The following is a 20645-nucleotide window of genomic DNA, read 5'->3' on the forward strand; positions in this document are numbered from 1 at the left end:
ATAGTAATGGGTAGTACACCAAGACAAGTAGAACGTTTATTCATCAGCATCTACTTAGTGATTATCCACTTTGAGATATCTATCCAGAACATCTCGTCGGTATTAAGTTGCGAACCCCACCCAAAGTGTAAACTCAAAGCAACGGACAATTGCATTAACGAACTATGCGTAAGGTAAAAAATCCTTGCAACCGTGGTCATAAGCACCTCTATTTTCTCCCTGGTGGCAATAGCACATCCCCTAGTCTCATGTTTCTCTCACTCAAGCTAGACATCGAGTGGCATGAACCCACAATCATGCATAACGCTTCCTCTTGGAGTTACAATCTACTACTAGGCTAAAGCAATAAATAGCAACATCGAACATGCATGAATCACTAAGGAACATAATATAAAAATATAATCAAATATATAACTCATAACAATCTGAACATAATCTCATAATCCATCGGATCCCAACGAACGGAGCATAGCAATAGCAAAACAATTACATAGATGCCTTGATCATGTAGCTCACAAGGACTAATCATGGAAGCACAAGATTGGAGAGAAAACATCACATAGCTACTGATCATGGACTCATGATCCAAGGAGGACTACTCATGGAACGTCCGGGAAGCGTCCATGGCGGTGGGGAAGCTCCCGGAGGTCAATCCTGCCTCCAGTAGGGTGCCAAGAAGAGGTCTCCTGACGCTCCCGATCTCGGAAGCGATGCGGCGGCGGAATGATGGAGAAATTAGCGATTATGGATCCCGTGGAAGGGTTTCCTCTCGGAGAGGTAAATATAGGCCGAACGAGGGCACCAGAGGAGGTGGGACCCACCCAGGCGGCCTTTGGGCGCGTCCAGGGGGTAGGCCGCGCCAGGAGGTCACCTGGACGGCCCTTGGCCACCCTCTGGCCCATCTTCGGTGATCCGGAAGCTTCCATTACGTTGATTTTTTATATTTTTCTTGAGATTTTTCGGGCTTTGAAAAATTGGGTAAAAGCCCGTGCAAAAAGACATGAGCAAATAGAAACTCGCACTGGGTGCACTGAGTTAGTAGTTAGTCCAAATATGTGTAAAATGATATAAAAGTGTAGTAAAACATATAACAATGTCACCCAAAAGATCATGGAACAAGCCGAAATTATAGATACATTTGGGACGTATCAACATCCCCAAGCTTAATTTCTGCTCGTCCTCGAGTAGATAAATGATAACACAAATAATTTCTGTGTTGACATGCTAACACACATGTAAGAACTTCAAAGTAAAGTAAGTAAGATAGGCAATGCAAGTCAAGACAATAACAAGCAAGAGTTTACATCTAGTATTGAAATTAGCAAAGTAAGAACATAATGGTGCAAGAGCTCTCGCTGTGTGTGACTCGAATCTCTCCAAATGGTATTTGCATGCAAGAAGTGGGAGATGGGTTGAGATCATAAAATATATTTTTAATTGAGAACTCAATCTAAAATATTCAGACTTGGTCTCCTTCGGAATCTTATTTTGACTCATTCCCAGACCACTAGTGAGGCACAAGTCAAAATGATCCTCTCCCTTTCGACTTTGAGCACTCATGCAATGGATGAGCGTAAGCAAGATATGTTGGCACTTAGGATGGCAAATAGAATAATGATGGGGAAGCAAGACAAAAATGTGTGAAAGGCTCATATTGGCGTGGATATAAGCGTGACAATAGATGTGTAGGGTACGAAAGTAGAGGGCAGAGTCCTAGCTACGGCAAGGTTGTATGAGTTCAGGCCCCTCTACGGTGGAGGTAACAGCCCTACGTCTCAGTGCTCTTGGAGCTTTAGTGTCGAGTGGAATATGAATGTTACAGAATGCGAACCCTTTTGCCAGAGGGGAGGGGTGGCTTATATAGAGTGCGCTGCCCCTCATAAGTGTCCAGCCTTCAAGGGTGTAATAAGTGGGATTGAATGCATACGTTACATGTAACGTACGTCATAAAGGACATTAACTACAATAGTCTAACATCTGACGGTTAGCCTCGCTGGAGTGGCTTCTGGTCTTCTATGTCGACTGGCTTTTGGTCTTTACCGAGTAGAATCCAGTCGTCAAGTATTACATAAGCTTCCGAGTGGTTCTTTACCGAGTGGATCAGAGGTTGTCTTAATCTAGTCGGTAGGTATCTTGTGATCCTTAAGCTAATAATGAGGTGTCCTTGGGTAGGACTTATAGGTCAGGCCTATAACCCTACCCTAGGGCTATAACCCCATCATTAGCCCTCGAATGGATCAAGGTTAGAGTGGTGAAGGTGCAACTGCAAATCTTGGTATAGCAAACTGAATTTGAATGTTCTTCAAAGTTTCACCGAATTGGATGTCGATTGCAATCCTCATCATTCGCCTTGATCAATTCTACTTGGCGTAAAATATCCGAGTGGATTAGAGGATCCGAGTGAGCAAACGAAACGCCGCGTCTGACAGGATCTTTTGATGTGACCAGTCGCCCTGTCAGTTTCGGATTTTCTGGGATTTGAAAATTTCGGTTGCCGCGCGTTACGCAGTGGTGACGTCATCGCTGTCAAGTGGATCACGTCGCATCGATTCTTGCGCTTCAAACTCCGCACGTATATTGCAGTGTCTCACGAAGAGATAGGCCAAGGGTCCATCTGCCAGAGACTGAGTCGGCGGGTTATAAAGGCTTTCAGCACTAGGGTTTGGAACGACATCGTCTTCTTCTTCTCCTCTGCTCTTCCTCGTCCTTAGCCACCAGCGCACACAGAAGAGAACAATCTCGCCGCTGTCACTATGACGAAAGGGCAGACCGGCATGCTAGAGAAGGCGAAGAAGAAGGGCATCGCCAAGTGGAAGAAGCAAGCTCTGTCGTCGGGCTGGATCTAGGGAGATTTCCTCCCTTCCACTGTGCAGAAGGAGGATCTCCTCGATCACGTCGAGCACGACATGCTGATAGACAAATCGTGGCGCCTTCCTGGTGATGAGGCGGAGCCTCAGCAGCGAGAGGGGGAGTGGGTCCTCCTCCTGACTCATGTAGAAAGAGGTTTCTCTCTACCACCCTTTTATTCGGGGTTTTCTGAACTTTTTTGGGGCACAGTTGCATCACCTTCTGCCGAATGCTCTTGCCCACCTCTCGTGTTTTATCACCTTGTGTGAATGTTTCCTGGGGTATCCTCCTCACTTGGGACTCTTCAAATCCATCTTCACCGTGCGATCTCAGTACGTGAAGAAAGTTAACCCGACTAATGACAAAACCAATGTCATCTAGTTGTGTGGGGGTTTAGGGCTTCAGAAAAAAGCCAAAAGTAGCTATCCTGTCATGACCTTTCCTGAGTCGGTTCGCAATTGGCAGTCTACTTGGTTCTACTGTAATGATGTAGCTTGCCCGAACATGTCGAGCGGACTCCCTTCCTTTACTCTAGAGCGACCGAGTGCTCCGAGGACGTCAGCGATGACAAAGGAGGAGAAGACTCTAGTTTATCCCTTTGTCAAAGAACTGATTGGTCTGGTCTGTAATGGAGTGACAGGAATGGATCTATTAGAGACCTTCCTATGCAGACGCATCCAGCCTCTCCAGGCTCGAGATCACACCATGTGACATTACACCGGTCCCGAAGACTCCACTCGATCTCATCCCGAGGAAGTGTGTGAAGATACAGTAGCAAAGTGGATCCACGGAATAGTGGGTCCTTGTGGCAACCCGATCGGGGCAAAAAGGGTCCTGCCCTTCTTAGCTGACAATCCACCGACGAACAAGGTTAGTTCTACTCTATTGAACAATGTTGCATTCGAACCAAGTGCTTGTAATTTCCTTGTCGACTGAGTTTGTGGATTGTATCTTGGAGGAGTGGACGAACCTACATTCTCTGGTCTCGAATGGCAACACACTCGACCTTGACAAGGGGAGCATGGAGGATAGTGCGGAGAGTGAGTACTACGTCGACGACAGCGAAGAGACGGAGGAGGAGGATTCAGAGGAGATTGGGGAGGAAGATTCGTCTCCTTCTCGCCCTGAGCCTCGGACCAAGCAGCGTCATGACCCGTGATACGTCTCCATCGTATCTACTTTTCCAAACACTTTTGCCCTTGTTTTGGACTCTAATTTGCATGATTTGAATGGAACTAACCTGGACTAACGCTGTTTTCAGCAGAATTGCCATGGTGTTGTTTTTGCACAGAAATGAAAGTTCTCGGAATGACCTGGAAATTTACGGGGAATTTTTGTGGAATATATAAAAAATACTGGCGCAAGAATCAACCGGAGGGGTGGAGCTGAGAGCCCACAAGCCCACCAGGTGCGCCCCCCCTGGCCGCGCCTGGCAGGCTTGTGGGGCCCACGTTGCTCCACCGCCTCCTATATCAGCTCTATTTAGTCCCTTTCGTCCGGAAAAAATCAAGGAGAAGAGTTCATCGCATTTTACGATACGGAGGCGCCGCCACCTCCTGTTCTTCCTCTAGAGGGCGCATCTGGAGTCTGTTCTGGGCTCCGGAGAGGGGAGATTGTCGCCATCGTCATCACCTACCTTCCTTCATCGCGAATTCCATGATGCTCTTCACCGTTCGTGAGTAATCTCATCATAGGCTTGCTCGACGGTGATGGGTTGGATGAGATCTATCATGTAATCGAGTTAGTTTTGCTGGGGATTGATCCCTAGTATCCACTATGTTCTGATATTGATGTTGCTACTACTTTGCCATGCTTAATGCTTGTCACTAGGGTCCGAGTGCCATGATTTCAGATCTGAACCTATTATGTTGTCGCCAATATTTGTGTGTTCTTGATCCTATCTTGCAAGTTGTAGTCACCAACTATGTGTTATGACCCAGCAACCCTGGAGTGACAATAGCTGGAACCACTCCCAAAGATGACCATAGTATGAGGAGTTCATGTATTCACCAAGTGTTAATGCACTGGTCCGGTTCTTTATTAAAAGGAGAACCTTAATATCTCGTTGTTTCCATTAGGACACCGCTGCCACGGGAGGGATGGACAATAGATGTCATGCAAGTTATTTTCCCTAAGCACGTATGACTACATATGGAATACATGCCTACATTACATTGACGAACTGGAGCTAGCTACTTATCTCTCCGTGTTATAGCTGTTGCATGATGAATAACATCCGGCATAATCATCCATCACCGATCCAATGCCTACGAGTCTTTTACTACTAATCCTTGCTACGTTACTTTGCTGCTACTGCTGCTACTGCTACTCTGTTGCTACTTCTGTTACTTTGCTGCTACTGCTGTCACTTTGTTGCTATTGGCTACTGTTGCTATCATACTACTTTGCTACTGATACTTTGCTGCAGATACTAAATCTTTCAAGTGTGGTTGAATTGGCAACTCAAGTGCTAATACTTGAGAATATTCTTTGGCTTCCCCTTGTGTCGAATCAATAAATTTAGGCTGAATACTTACTAGCAGTCCCCGGCAACGGCGCCAGAAAAATGTTGTTGATGTGCAACTATTCCTGACTTGATGCCTCCACGGCAACAGAGCCAGAAAAGAGCTACTTCCAGTTGCTCAACAATTAGAAATTGTCTTGCAATAGCCCACCAGCGCGTGGGATCGCGGCAGCTTACGAGGGTAGAGTATTCAACCCAAATATGTTGGTTCGCGCGACGGAAGTTAAAGAATATTCTCAAGTATTAGCAGCTGAATGTGTCAGATTAGTATCTGCAAGCAAAGTATCAACATCAAAGTAATATGATAATAACGGTGCCGGAAACGATCTGGTGACAAGGCAGACTATTCCTAACGGTTGTATCAATGGCGCCAGTAAGTTGCCCGAGGACGGGAAATAATCTTTTCCCGGCAACGGCGCTAGAAAAAGAATTTTAGCAGGTAGCAGCAGTGTAACGAGTAACATCAGTGACAAGGAACAGCAGTAGTGACAGTAGTAGCAAGTAGCAACAGTAGCAAGTAACAACAGCAACACAAAGCAAGTAACAGTAGCAGCAACAGTAGTAACATCAACAGCAGGACAAAGCAAGTAACAGCAGCAGTGGGACAAACTCGTAGGCAATGGTCGGTGATTCGTTTGGATAACATTCATCATGCAAGAGTTATAACACGGAGAGATATGTGGCTAGCTCCCGTTCATCGATGTGATGTAGGCATGCATTCCGTGTGTAGTCATACGTGCTTAGGGAAAAGAACTTGCATGACATCTATTGCCCATCCATCCCGTGGCAGCGGGGTCCAAATGGATACTACGGGATATTAAGGTTCTCCTTTTAATAAAGAACCGGACCAACGCATTAGCACTTGGTGAACACATGAACTCCTCAAACTATGGTCATCATCGGGAGTGGTTCCGGTTATTGTCACTCCGGGGTTGCCGGGTCATAACACATAGTAGGTAACTACAACTTGCAAGATCAGATCTAAAACACACATATATTGGTGACAACATAATAATTTCAGATCTGAAATCATGGCACTCGGGCCCTAGTGACAATCATTAAGCATGGCAAAGTAGTAGCAACATCAATCTCAGAACATAGTGGATACTAGGGATCAATCCACGTCAAAACTAACTCAATTACATGATAGATCTCATCCTACTCATCACCACCCAGCGAGGCTACGAATAGATTACTCACGAACGTTGAAGAGCTTCCTGGAATTGGAGAGGGAAGAAGGTTGATGATGACGATGGCGACGATCTCATTGATCCGGAGCCCAAAACGGACTCCAGATCTGCCCTCCAGATGAAGAACGGGATGTGGCGGCACCTTTGGATCGAAAACGCGATGAAATCTTCTCTCTTGATTTTTTTCTTGATGAAAGGGAATAAATAGCGCTGGAGTTGGGGGCGGCTGAGCCACGTGGGCCCCACAAGCTTGGTTGCCGCGACCAGGGGGGCCGCGGCAACAGGGCTTGTGGCCCACTGGCCCATCCCCTCCGGTGGATCTTTGCGCAGGTATTTTTCATATTTTCCAGAAATATTCTCCGTAAATTTTCAGGACGTTCCGAGAACTTTCATTTCTGCACAAAAACAACACCATGGCAATTCTGCTGAAAAAAGCGTCAGTCCGGGTTAGTTCCATTCAAATCATGCAAATTAGAGTCCAAAACAAGGGCAAAAGACTTTGGAAAAGTAGATACGATGGAGACGTATCAACTCCCCCAAGCTTAAAACCTTGCTTGTCCTCAAGCAACTCAGTTGACAAACTGAAAGAGAAAGAAAAACTTTGACAAACTTTGTTTGACCATGTTGTTGCAACTATGTCTAACTCATAACCAGAATTTTAGCAAGATCACAAGTTAACCACATAAGAAAGTGACACATAGGTCTCACGGTAAACTAATATCAATGGCATAATCAGCTAGCGAGCAAATAATAATGAGTTCTAGATACCAACAATTCAATCAAAACAAGCATGAAGCAATATGAATAGGTGGTATCTCGCTAGCTCTTTCTGAGACCGCAAAACATAAATGTAGAGAACTTTCAAAGATCAAGGGCTCACTAAACATTGTAATTCATAGCAACGAAGATCCAGTCATAGTCATACTCAATATCAATAAAACGCAAAGCATAAAAATGATAGAGGTACTCTCTAATTGGTGCTTATATAAGAAGAAGATGACTCAACAGGAAAATAAATAGACAGGCCCTTCGCAGAGGGAAGCATTGATTTGCAGAGGTGCCAGAGCTCAAGCTTTGAAAACAGAGATAATAATTTTGGGTGGCATGCTTTAATTGTCAACGCAATGACCAAGATTCTCAATATCTTCCACGCTACTCATGCTATAGGGCGGTTCACAAACAGAAAAGTAAAGTTTTAACTCCCCAAACACCAATCAATCACACTCCACGACTAGCCGAATCCTCGGGTAACGTCCATACTAACATCAATCTGGTGGGAGTCTTGTTTTACAGTTATTTCGATTTAAGCATGGAACTAGGCATTCCAATTACCGTCCCCTTTCTCGTGAATGACAGTGAATAAACACATGTCGAGGATAACACGCCTAACATGGAAGATACCAATAGCCCCCTGTCACCACATGAGCGGTTCGGGCATGCAAAACAGATTATTTCTTGAAGGTTTAGAGAATGGCACATGCAAATTTACTTGGAACGGTAGGTAGATACCACAAATAGGTAGGTATGGTGGACTTCACGGAAAAACTTTTGGGTTTATGGAAGTGAATGCACAAGAAGTATTCCCGCTTAGTACAAGTGAAGGCTAGCAAAAGACTGGGAAGCGACCAACTAGAGAGTGACAACAGTCATCAAGATGCAATGAGTTTGACTAACATGGAGTGCAAGCATGAGCAGGATATAAATCACCATGAACACGAACATCATAGAGGCTATGTTGATTTTGTTTCAACTACATGCATGAACATGCGCCAAGTCAAGCCACTTGAATCATTCAAAGGAGAATACCATCCTATCATACTACATCATAGTCATCTCAAAATCTATGTTGGCATTCAAGACAAACCATTATAAGCTCCTAGCTAATTAAGCATGGCATTAGAAACTATGATCTCCACTCTTTCAACAAAGCTGAATCTGGGACGACAAGCTAGTCATATTTACAAAAACAAAATAGATAGAGTTCATACCAGCTTTTCCAGTCTCAGTCACTTCATCATATATCATCATTATTGCCTTTCACTTGCACGATCGAACGATGTGCACAATAATAAGAGTGCTCGTGCATTGGACTAAGCTAAAATCTGCAGGCAAACACAAAGGAGAAGACAAAGTAATATGGCTCTTTGAAAGCTAAACACGTATGCATACAAGAGCCACTAAACATTGTAACCAATATCTTCTACCTTGACCCAAAGAAAAAGAAAACTATTTACACGGGAAAGCTCCCAACAAGCAAAAGAAGAAAGGAAAATCTTTTTGGGTTTTCTCAAAAGGACACAAAACAAGGAAACAAGAAAACGAAAATAAACTAGCATGGATATTACAGTGGCAAAGTGTAAACACCGACTAACAAAGTGAAAGCATAAGCATGAATGTAAAGTTGGTGCAAACACGTACTCCCCCAAGCTTAGGCTTTCGACCTAGCTTGATCTACTCCCAAGGACGGTCCTGGCGAAACCCAAAATCATAATCGGGGTTATACGGGAACGCTGCAGCCACTGCCTGAATAGCTGCCTCACGGAGACGAGCAACCGTCGCCTCCCTCTCATACTCCTCTACCTCTCCTATGGTTATGTAGTATCTCCGTTTTACCTGAAAGTCAAAGAAAGCAGGAACAGGAAGGGTAATATGTAAAACACGTTGCCGGTTAAATATCAATCGGTATAGGAGGGATTCATCATCCCTCTCAAGGAACTGGTAGCGTGTCATAGCGACGCGGTCAAGGAAAGTTGTATGGAGCGGGGGATCTCCTACGCGGATGGGTACTCCAAGAAAATTTGCTATGCGAGTGGCATAGATGCCGCGAAAGAAATCCCCATCAATAGCATTCTTATTCAACCTCCTTGCTATAATAGCTCCCATGTTGAAGCTTTTGTCACCCGTCACTGCGCTCTTAAGGATACTAAGGTCGAATGCGCATAGGTGACAATGTTCAACCTTGCCGTTAATGCATCTATCTATGAAGAGGGCAAAGTAGTACAAGGCAGGGAAATGAATGCTTCCTATGGTAGCTTGCGTGATGTCTCTAGTTTCTCCAGCAGTTATACTAGAGACAAAATCTCTAACCGAAGACTTAGCAAGATCTTTAAGATTACCCCCATCGGGTATCTTGCAAATCCTATTGAAATCCTCCAAATCCATGGCGTAGGATTTATCATACAGATCAAACAGTATGGATGAGTCATGGCCAACTGAAAATTTAAATCTACGCACGAAAGAGGCAGTGAGCAAAGCATATTGTTCACATTTATCTGAGAGGAATTCTTCTAACTCGGCATTGTGGACAAGTGTATCAAACTCATCCTTGAAGCCTGCTTCGATCATGAACTCATCGGAAGGCCATTCACATGGTTGTACCGGTGCGTCCCTTAGTTGATAAGGATCGGGCTCCCGAATACAAAGACGGGGACCCTTCTTACTTGACGAACCACCATGAAACTTCCTCCTGAACATAATTTCTTTTTGCTGAAATTTTTGAAGTTTAAGAGAAAAGCGAATAAAGGCCAACCACACCTTGTAGCAACTACTCCTACTAGTGCCTAGAGACCATATGTCGCGCTAAGACTACTTGGGACCAGCTAAAATCAACATTTCAAGCTCAAGAACAGGGTCACCAAGGTAGCAAGAATAAGCTAAGGATAAAGCACTAGAGCAAAAACTAATTGGACCAATGGAGGAGTCACTTACCAAGGAGTAATTTCCCCAAAACGGTTCGGAGAATGGTGCTTTGAGCAAGGAGATCGAAAATCATAGCCAAATGAGCAAGAACACGGGTTTGAGCTGTGAAACAATTTTTTCTGGAGGTAGAAGAAGAGGATGGGGGCTGGAATGAGTGGAGGGGTCCCTGTGGGCCCCACAAGCTTGGTCCCCGCGGCCAGGGGGAGGCCGCGGTGACAGGGCTTGTGGCCCACTCGTGTGGCCCCCAGGCCATCTCTCAGTCCCAGTATTTTTCAAATATTCCAGAAAAAATCATACTAAATTTTGGGGACCATCGGAGAACTTTTATTTTCGGGGTACTTTTCTCCGGGACGCTAAGACAGAAAACAGGGAAAACTAAACTAAACCTATCATTTTTCTTCTAAGCAACAGAAAGTGAAAGCTTAAAATAGAGGTATGTGACTCTTTGATTCATCCATTTCATGGTCATCGAAAGAAATCCGTCAATTGGGTTGATCAAATCCTTATGACAAAACTTTTTCAAATTGCAAAAGGAAATGGAGAATTGTCGAATAGCCACTAAGTCACCTCAATGGGGATATGAATCTCCCCAACAAGCAAATCATACTTCAACTTAACACGAGGAATAGGGCATTCAAAGCTCCCAATAAGAATCGGTGAAGTTTTTTCAATAGCATTGATTTTATGTACTTGATATCGTTTCTTCGGAAAGTGCACTCTATGCTTATTACCATTGACATGGAAAGTGACATTGCCTTTGTTGCAATCTATAACAGCCCCTGCAGTGTTTAAGAAGGGTCTTCCGAGGATGACAGCCATGGCATCGTCCTCGGGGATATCCAAGATAACAAAGTCTGTTAAGATAGTGGTGTTAGCAACCACAACAGGCACGTCCTCGCAAATGCCGACAGGGAAAGCAGTTGATTTGTCGGCCATTTGCAGAGAGATTTTAGTGGGTGTCAACTTATCCAGATCAAGTCTACGATAAAGAGAGAGAGGCATAACACTAACATCGGCTCCAAGGTCGCATAACACAGTTCTTACGTAGTTTCCTTTAATGGAGCAAGGTATAGTGGGCACTCCGGGATCACCAAGTTTCTTAGGAGTTCCACCTTTGAAATTGTAATTGGCAAGCATGGTGGAGATCTCAAGATCTGGTATCTTCCATTTATTAGTCACGATATCTTTCATGTACTTGGCATATGGAGACATTTTGAGCATATCAATTAACCGCATCTGCACAAAGACGGGTCTTATCATTACAATAAAGTGCTCAAAATCCTCATCATCCTTTTTCTTGGATGGCTTAGGAGGAAAGGGCATAATTCTCTGAACCGATGGCTCCCTTTCTTTACCATGCTTCCTAGGAGTGAAGTCATTCTTATCGTATCTCTTAGATTGTGGGTTATCAAGATTAACCATAGGTTCAATCTCCACATCCTCATCATTGCTAGGTTGAGCATTATTATGAACATCGTTGTCCATATTGTCACCAGGTTCATGTTCATCACCAGATTGTGTTTCTGCATCAGACGCAGAAATATTATTTGGTTCTTCAGGTATGACAGTATTTGGTGAAATGACATGTCGGTTTCTACCATCCTTCTTCTTAGGATGACTAGGTGTATCAGCATTAATTCCTTGAGAATCTTGATCAATTCTCTTAGGATGACCTTCAGGATACAAAGGTTCCTGGGTCATTTTGCCTCCTCTAGTAACGACTCTGACAGAGTTGTCATTTAATTCATTGAGCAAGTCATTCTGAGCTTTAAGTACTTGTTCTACCTGAGTAGTAATCATAGAGGCATGTTTACTCAGAAGCTTCAGATCATTGACATTTCTGTCTACACAAGCACTTAAATGACTAAGCATACGAGTACTTTGTTCCAATTGTTTGCTAACATAATCATTGAAACTGTGTTGTTTGGCAACAAACTTGTCAAATTCATCAAAGCATAGGCTAGCGGGTTTGTCGAAAGGAATATCACTCTCATCAAACCTACGCAGAGAATTTACTTCTACTACCTGTATCGGGTTATCGAGACCATGGATCTCTTCGATAGGTGGTAGATTTTTGACATCTTCAGATTTAATGCCTTTCTCTTGCATAGATTTCTTGGCTTCTTGCATATCTTCGGGACTGAGGAATAGAATACCTCTTTTCTTAGGAGTTGGCTTAGGAGGTGGTTCGGGAATAGTCCAAGCATTATTATTGATCAGGATGTTATTCAGTAGAATCTCAGCTTGTTCTATAGTTCGTTCCCTAAAAACACAACCGGCAGAACTATCTAGGTGGTCTCTAGAAGCATCGGTAAGTCCGTTATAGAAGATATCAAGTATCTCGTTCTTCTTAAGAGGGTGATCAGGCAAAGCATTCTGTAGCTGGATGAGCCTCCCCCAAGCTTGTGGGAGACTCTTTTCTTGGAGTTGAGCAAAGTTGTATATTTCCTACAAGGCAACTTGCTTCTTATGGGAAGGGAAATATTTCTCACAGAAGTAATAGACCATATCCTGGGGACTACTCACACATCCAGGAGCAAGAGAAGTGAACCAGGCTTTAGCGTCATCCTTTAGAGAGAAAGGAAACAACTTAAGGATATAGTAGTAGCAGATCTTCTCCTCACTAGTGAAAAGGGTGGCGATATCGTGTAGTTTGCTAAGATGGGCTACGACTGCCTCCGACTCATAACCATGGAAAGGATCATATTCGACTAGAGAGATTATCTCAGGGTCGACAAAGAATTCATAATCCTCATCGGTGATAAAGATAGGTGAAGTGGCAAACTTCGGGTCGTATTTCATCCTAGCTTTCAAAGATTTTTCCTTCCACTTGAGAAGTAATTTCTCAGCATCATAGGCATCCTTACACGCAAGAAAATCCTCAGCTATCTCTCCCTCCATAACATAACCCTCAGGTATATCAGGCAATTCATATCTAGGAGAGCTCGATCTAGCAGGGGCAAAAGCAGGTTCTATCTCAATAGAATCGGCAGTTTCAGAAGCATCACGAGCAGTATCAGACATAGCATCATCAGGCAAAATAGCATCTCTAGCATCATCAGGCAAAGCAGTATCAAGCATAGCATCTCTAGCAGTATCAGGCATAGCATCTCTAGCAGTATCAGGCATAGCATCTCTAGCAGTATCAGGCATAGTATCATCAAGCATAGTAGCATCATAAGCATCATCAAGCACAGGAGACATATCAAGATTTCTAGCAGGAGGTGGTGTCGCAAACTTACTCATAACTGAAGGTGAATCAAGTGCAGAGCTAGATGGTAGTTCCTTACCTCCCCTCTTAGTTGAGGGCAAGACTTTGGTTTTTGATCTTTCAGATTCTTCATAGTGATCAGCAGATATAAATCCCAAGTGACTCACAGAATATAGCTATCCTTCCCCAGCAACGACGCCAGAAAAATGCTGCTAGCAGTCCCCGGCAACGGCGCCAGAAAAATGCTGCTAGCAGTCCCCGGCAACGGCGCCAGAAAAATGTTGTTGACGTGCAACTATTCCTGACTTGATGCCTTCACGGCAATAGAGCCAGAAATGAGCTGCTTCGAGTTGCTCAAAAGTTAGAAATTGTCTTGCAATAGCCCACCAGCGCGTGGGATCGCGGTAGTTTTCGAGGGTAGAGTATTCAACCCAAATTTATTGGTTCACGCGACGGGAAGTGAAAGAATATTCTCAAGTATTAGCAGCTGAATGTGTCAGATTCAACAACACCTGAAAGATTAGTATCTGCAAGAAAAGTATCAACAACAAAGTAATATGATAACAACGGTGCCAGAAACGATATGGTGACAAGTCAGACTATTCCTAACGGTTGTATCAATGGCGCCAGTAAGTTGCCGGTGGACGGGAAATAGTCTTTTCTCGGCAACGGCACTAGAAAAAGTATTGTAGCAGGTAGCAGCAGTGTAACGAGTAACAGCAGTGGCAAGGAACAGGAGTAGCAAGTAGCAACAGTAGCAAGTAACAGCAGCAGCACAAAGCAAGTAACAGTAGTAGCGACTAACAGTAGCAGCAACAGTAGTAACAGCAGCAGCAGGACAAAGCAAGTAACATCAACAGTGGGACAAACTTGTAGGCAATGGGTCGGCGATTCGTTTGGACGACATTCATCATGCAACAGTTATAACACAGAGAGATATGTGGCTAGCTCCCGTTCGTCGATGTGATGTAGGCATGCATTCCGTGTGTAGTCATACGTGCTTAGGGAAAAGAACTTGCATGACATCTATTGTCCATCCCTCCCATGGCAGCGGGATCCAAATGGATACTACGGGATATTAAGGTTCTCCTTTTAATAAAGAACCGGACCAACGCATTAGCACTTGGTGAACACATGAACTCCTCAAACTATGGTCATCACCGGGAGTGGTTCCGGTTATTGCCACTCCGGGGTTGCCGGGTCATAAAACATAGGAGGTAACTACAACTTGCAATATCGGATCTAAAACACACATATATTGGTGACAACATAATAATTTCAGATCTGAAATCATGGCACTCGGGCCCTAGTGACAAGCATTAAGCATGGAAAAGTAGTAGCAACATCAATCTCAGAACTTAGTGGATACTAGGGATCAATCCTCGTCAAAACTAAATCGATTACATGATAGATCTTATCCTACTCATCACCGCCCAGCGAGCCTACGAATAGATTACTCACGAACGATGAAGAGCTTCATGGAATTGGAGAGGGAAGAAGGTTGATGATGACGATGGCGATGATCTCCTTGATCCGGAGCCCAAAACGGACTCCAGATCTGCTCTGCAGATGAAGAACGGGATGTGGCAGTGCCTCTGGATCGAAAATGCGATGAAATCTTCACTCTTGATTTTTTCCGGTACGAAAGGGAATAAATAGCGTTGGAGTTGGGGGCGGCAGAGCCACGTGGGCCCCACAAGCTTGGTTGCCGCGGCCAGGGGGGCCGCGGCAACAGGGCTTGTGGCCCACTGGCCCATCCCCTCTAGTGGATCTTTGCGCAGGTATTTTCCATATTTTCCAGAAATATTCTCCGTAAATTTTCAGGACATTCCAAGAACTTTCATTTCTGCACAAAAACAACACCATGGCAATTCTGCTGAACACAGCGTGAGTCCGGGTTAGTTCCATTCAAATCCTGCAAATTAGAGTCCAAAACAAGGGCAAAAGAGTTTGGAAAAGTAGGTACGATGGAGACGTATCGATACTCTACCCTCAAAAACTGTTGCGATCACCTATACTTGTGGGTTATCAAGACCTTTTTCTGGCACCCTTGCTGGGGAGGCCAAGTCAAGAATATTCTCCCGTCAACGTGCCTTTTTCTTTCGCCGTTGCCGGGGAGGCTTAGCAATATTCTATGAGTCACTTGGGATTTACGTCTGCTGGTCACTATGAGGAATCCGAAAGATCCAAGAACTAAAGTCTTGCCCTCAACTAAGAGGACAGGTAAGGAACTGCCATCTAGCTCTGCACTTGATTCACCTTCAGTTATGAGTAAGTTTGCGACACCACCTCCTGCTAGAAGTCTTGAAATGTCGCCTGTGCTTGAGGATGCTACTTCTGCTGTCCATGATGCTTATGATGATGATATGATTGATACTCTTTGCCACTAGGATCATTCCTTGATGCACAAATTGCTAGAGTTGCTGCTAGATGTGATGATACTTCTGAAACTGCTGATACTATTGAAGTAGAACCTGCTATTTTGCCTGTTAGAACTAGCTCTCCTAGATATGAATTGCCTGATGAGCCTGAGGGTTATGTTATGGAGGGAGAGATAGCTGAGGACTTTCTTGCTTGTAAGGATAGCTATGATGTTGAGAAATTACTGCGCAAGTGGAAAGAAAAATCTTTGAACGCTAGGATGAAATACGACTCAAAGTTTGCTAGTTCGCCTATCTTTGTGACCGATAAGGATTATGAATTCTCTGTCGACCCTGAGTTCATCACTCTGGTCGAATCTGATCCTTTTCACGGTTATGAATCTGAAACGGTTGTAGCCCATCTTACCAAACTGCACGATATAGACACCCTATTCACGAGTGAGGAAAAGATCCGTCACTACTATATTCTTAAGTTGTTTCCTTTCTCACTAAAGGATGATGCTAAGACTTGGTTCACTTATCTTGCTCCTGGTTGTGTGCGTAGCCCCCAGGATATGATCTATTACTTCTGTGAGAAATATTTCCCTGCCCATAAGAAGCAAGCTGCCTTGCAGGAGTTATACAACTTTGCGCAGGTTGAAGAAGAGAGTCTCCCACAAGCTTGGGGGAGGCTCGTCCAGCTACTGAATGCTTTGCCTGATCACCCTCTTGAGAAGAATGAAATACTTGATATCTTATATAATGGACTTACCGATGACTCTAGAGACGCCCTAGATAGCTGTGCCGGTTGTGTTTTTAGGGAACGAACCATAGAACAAGCTGAGATCCTATTGAATAATATCTTGTGCAATGAGAATTCTTGGACTATTCCCGAACCACCTCCGAAGCCAACTCCCAAGAAAAGAGGTATTCTATTCCTTAGTCCTGAAGATATGCAAGAAGCTAAGAAATCTATGAAAGAGAAAGGCATTAAATCTGAAGATGTCGAAAATCTACCACCTATCGAAGAGATCCATGGTCTTGATAACCCGATACAGGTAGTAGAAGTAAATTCTCTTTGTAGAATCAATGAGAGTGATATTCCTTTTGATAAACCTGCTAGCTTATGCCTGGATGAATTTGATAACTTTGTCGCCAAACAACAAAGTTTCAATGATTATGGTAGCAGACAATTGGAACAGAATGCTCTAATGCTTAGTCATTTAAGTGCTTGTGTGGACAGAAATGTCAATGATCTTAAGCTTCTGAGTAAACATGCCGCTATGGTTTCTACTCAGGTAGAACAAGTACTTAAAGCTCAGAATGACAATTCTGTCAGAGTCGTCACTAGAGGTGGTAAAATGACCCAGTAACCTTTGTATCCTGAGGGTCATCCTAAGAGAATTGAACAAGATTCTCAAGGAATTAGCACTGGTGCACCTAGTCATCCTAGAAAGAAGAAGAAATATGATAGGAACTTGCACGCTGGCAACCCTGTTGCTGTTACACCTGAGAGTCCAAACGATGTCTCTATCTCTGATGCCAAAACACAATCTGGTGATGAACATGAGCCTAATGATAATATCGATAGTGATGTTCATGACGATGCTCAACCTAGCAATGATAAGGATGTGGAGATTGAACCTGTTAATCTTGATAACCCACAGCCTAAGAATAAGAGATACAATAAGAACGACTTTGCTGCTAGGAAGCATAGAAAAGAAAGGAAACCGTGGGTTCAGAAACCCATGCCCATTCCTCCCAAACCATCCAAGAAAAAGGATGATGAGGATTTTGAGCGCTTTGTTGAAATGATTAGACTTGTCTTTCTGCAAATGCGTTTGACAGATATGCTCAAAATGTCTCCGTATGCCAAGTACATGAAGGATATTGTTACTAATAAGAGGAGGATACCTGAGGTTGATATTTCCACCATGCTCGCTAATTATACCTTCAAGGGTGGAACTCCTAAGAAACTGGGTGATCCCGGAATGCCCACTATACCTTGCTCCATTAAAGGAAACTACGTTAGAACTGCTTTATGCGACCTTGGAGCCGGTGTTAGTGTTATGCCTCTCTCTCTTTATCATAGACTTGAACTGGATAAGTTGACACCCACTTAAATATCTCTGCAAATGGCCTACAAATCAACTGCTTTCCCTATCGGCATTTGCGAGGATGTGCCTGTTGTGGTTGCTAACGTCACTATCTTGACAGACTTTGTTATTATGGATATTCCCGAGGATGATACCATGGCGGTCATCCTTGGAAGACCCTTTTTAAACACTGCAGGGGCTGTTATAGATTGCAACAAAGGCAATGTCACTTTCCATGTCAATGGTAATGAGCATACGGTGCACTTTCCGAAGAAACAATATCGAGTACATTGCATCAATGCTATCGAAAAAACTTCATCGATTCTTATTGGGAGCTTTGAATGCTCTATTCCTCCTGTCAAGATGAAGTATGATTTTCTTTTTGGGGATATGCACATCCCCGTTGAGGTAACCTAGTGGCTATTCGAAAATTCTCCGTCTTATTTTGCGATTCAAAAAAGTTTGTCAAGGAGACTTGATCAACCTCATTGACGGATTTCTTTCGATGATCATGAGATGGATGAATCAAGGAGTCACAAACCTCTATTCCAAGCTTTCACCTTCTGTTGCTTAGAAGAAATATGATAGATTTAGTTTAGTTTCCCCTGTTTTCTGCCTTTAGCGTCCTGTAGAAAAGTACCCCGAAAATAAAAGTTCTTCGAATGTCCTGAAAATCAAGTATGATTTTTTCTGGAATTTTTGAAAAATACTGAGACGGAGAGCTAGTCACGGGGCCGCACCAGTGGGCCACAATCCCTGGAGGCGCGGGCACCCCCTGGCCGCGCCTACCAGGCTTGTGGGGCCCACGTGCACCCCCTCCACTCATTCTAGCTCCCATCTGCTTCTCCTACCTCCAGAAAAAATCGTTTCGCAGCTCAAACCCGTGTTCTTGCTCTTCTTGCAGGGATTTTCGATATCCTTGTGCAAAGCACCATTCACCAAGTTGTTTTGGGGAAATTGCTCCTTGGTAAGTGACTCCTCCATTGGTCCAATTAGTTTTTGCTCTAGTGCCTTATACGTCGCGTATTTTTGCTGCCTTGGTGAGCCTGTTCTTAAGCTTTGCATGCTAATTTTAGCTGGTCCCAAGTAGTTTTGATGCGTGATATGGCCTATAGGCACTTGTCGGAGTGGTTGCTATGAGTTTCGTTGAGCCTTGTTCACTTTTCCTTAGAATCACTAAAAATTTCAGAAATTTTCAGAGATAGAAAAAGGAAAAGATGAGGAGGTTCTTAAGAGGCTCCTCAAGCCGTGACCCCAAGGATGAGGAAAGTGAGAAGAAGAAACCCAAGTATCCGGTCCCTCGAGTTGCAGAAGTTCGAGCGTGCGAGTGGCCAAGCGATGTGTTCTTACGCGCCGTCGTACTTTATGAGGACTTTTATTACTTTGTGGAGAACGCAGGCCTTACCGCTTTCGTTGAAGATAAGTGTCCGCAATACCTCCTCCTCACTAATATTTTCGTGCAAAGATTTAACTTCTATCCAAGGAAGAATCCTCCTATGGTTGAGTTCAAATTATATGATATCCCCCAGTGCATGTCACTCCAGGATTTTTGCAATGTTTGCAAATTGCCTTTTGTTGGGGATATTCATGAACCTCGTCCACGGGACTTTGAGGCTTTCATAGGTACTATTGTTGTGGGAGGGGAGAGAGGAGTGTCTTGCGCTAGAGCTGCTAGCATACATTTTCCCATGCTTCGGTACTTCTCATTATTTGTGGGAAAATGTTTGATTGGCCGTGGGAAAGCTGGGTCCCTTAGCTCTCCAGATCTTGCGGTCTTGCGCGATGCTCTTTATAATGATAAAATTATAGCTTGGGCGCTATAGTAGCTCAACGGTTGAGCACGAACCATTCTAAAGGCGTTGTCTATGGAGGTATCTATGCTACCCGTCTTGCTAGACATTTTGAGATACCTATTAGACTGGACGAGGAAGAAGAGATTCTTCTTCCTGAGAGATATCTAGATTATGATAGCATGGTTCGCCATGACTTTCTTGATAGAGATATAAATAGAAGGATGATTTATAACATGGTATTTAGTCAGGGTACTCGTGAGACTATTACTTTGCCTGCTCCATCTTTGTTCAATCTTCATACAGGCAGGTACATTATTATGCCTTCGGACATCTACGCATATTGGGGCATAGCCCAACCACAGGCGCCCGTGCCGGAGCTACCAGTCAAGTACCAGACGCTAGTTTATCAGTGGAAGCCAGAGGAGCTCACACAGCAGTGGCATCCTCAGTCCAGTCCGGAGTACCCCGGAGATGGTTATTTCCCTCCTTGGGAGTAGACCAACTTAGGCCAAAAGCCTAAGCTTGGGGGCGTACGTGTTTCTCACTGACTTTATATTCTTGCTTACGCTTTCACTTTGTTAGTCGGTGTTCACACTTTGCCACTTTATCATCCATGCTAGTTTATTTTCTTTTCTTTTTCTCGTTTTATTTTCGTGTGTTTGTCAGTTTGAGAAAACCCAAAAATGTTTCTTGTTCTTCTTTTGCTTGTTGGGAGCTTTCCCGTGTAAATAGTTTTCTTTTTCTTTGGGTCAAGGTAGAAGACCATGGTTACAATGTTTAGTGGCTCTCGCATGCATATCTATTTATCTGTCAAAGAGCCATATTATTTTGTCTTCTCCTTTCTGTTTGCTTGCAGATTCCAACTTAGTCCAATGCACGAGAACTCTTATTATTGTTCAGATCAGTCGGTCGTGCAAGTGAAAGG

This window comes from Hordeum vulgare, chromosome 5H (genome assembly GCF_904849725.1).
Source record: "Hordeum vulgare subsp. vulgare chromosome 5H, MorexV3_pseudomolecules_assembly, whole genome shotgun sequence".
In the NCBI taxonomy this organism is placed as follows: Eukaryota; Viridiplantae; Streptophyta; class Magnoliopsida; order Poales; family Poaceae; genus Hordeum; species Hordeum vulgare.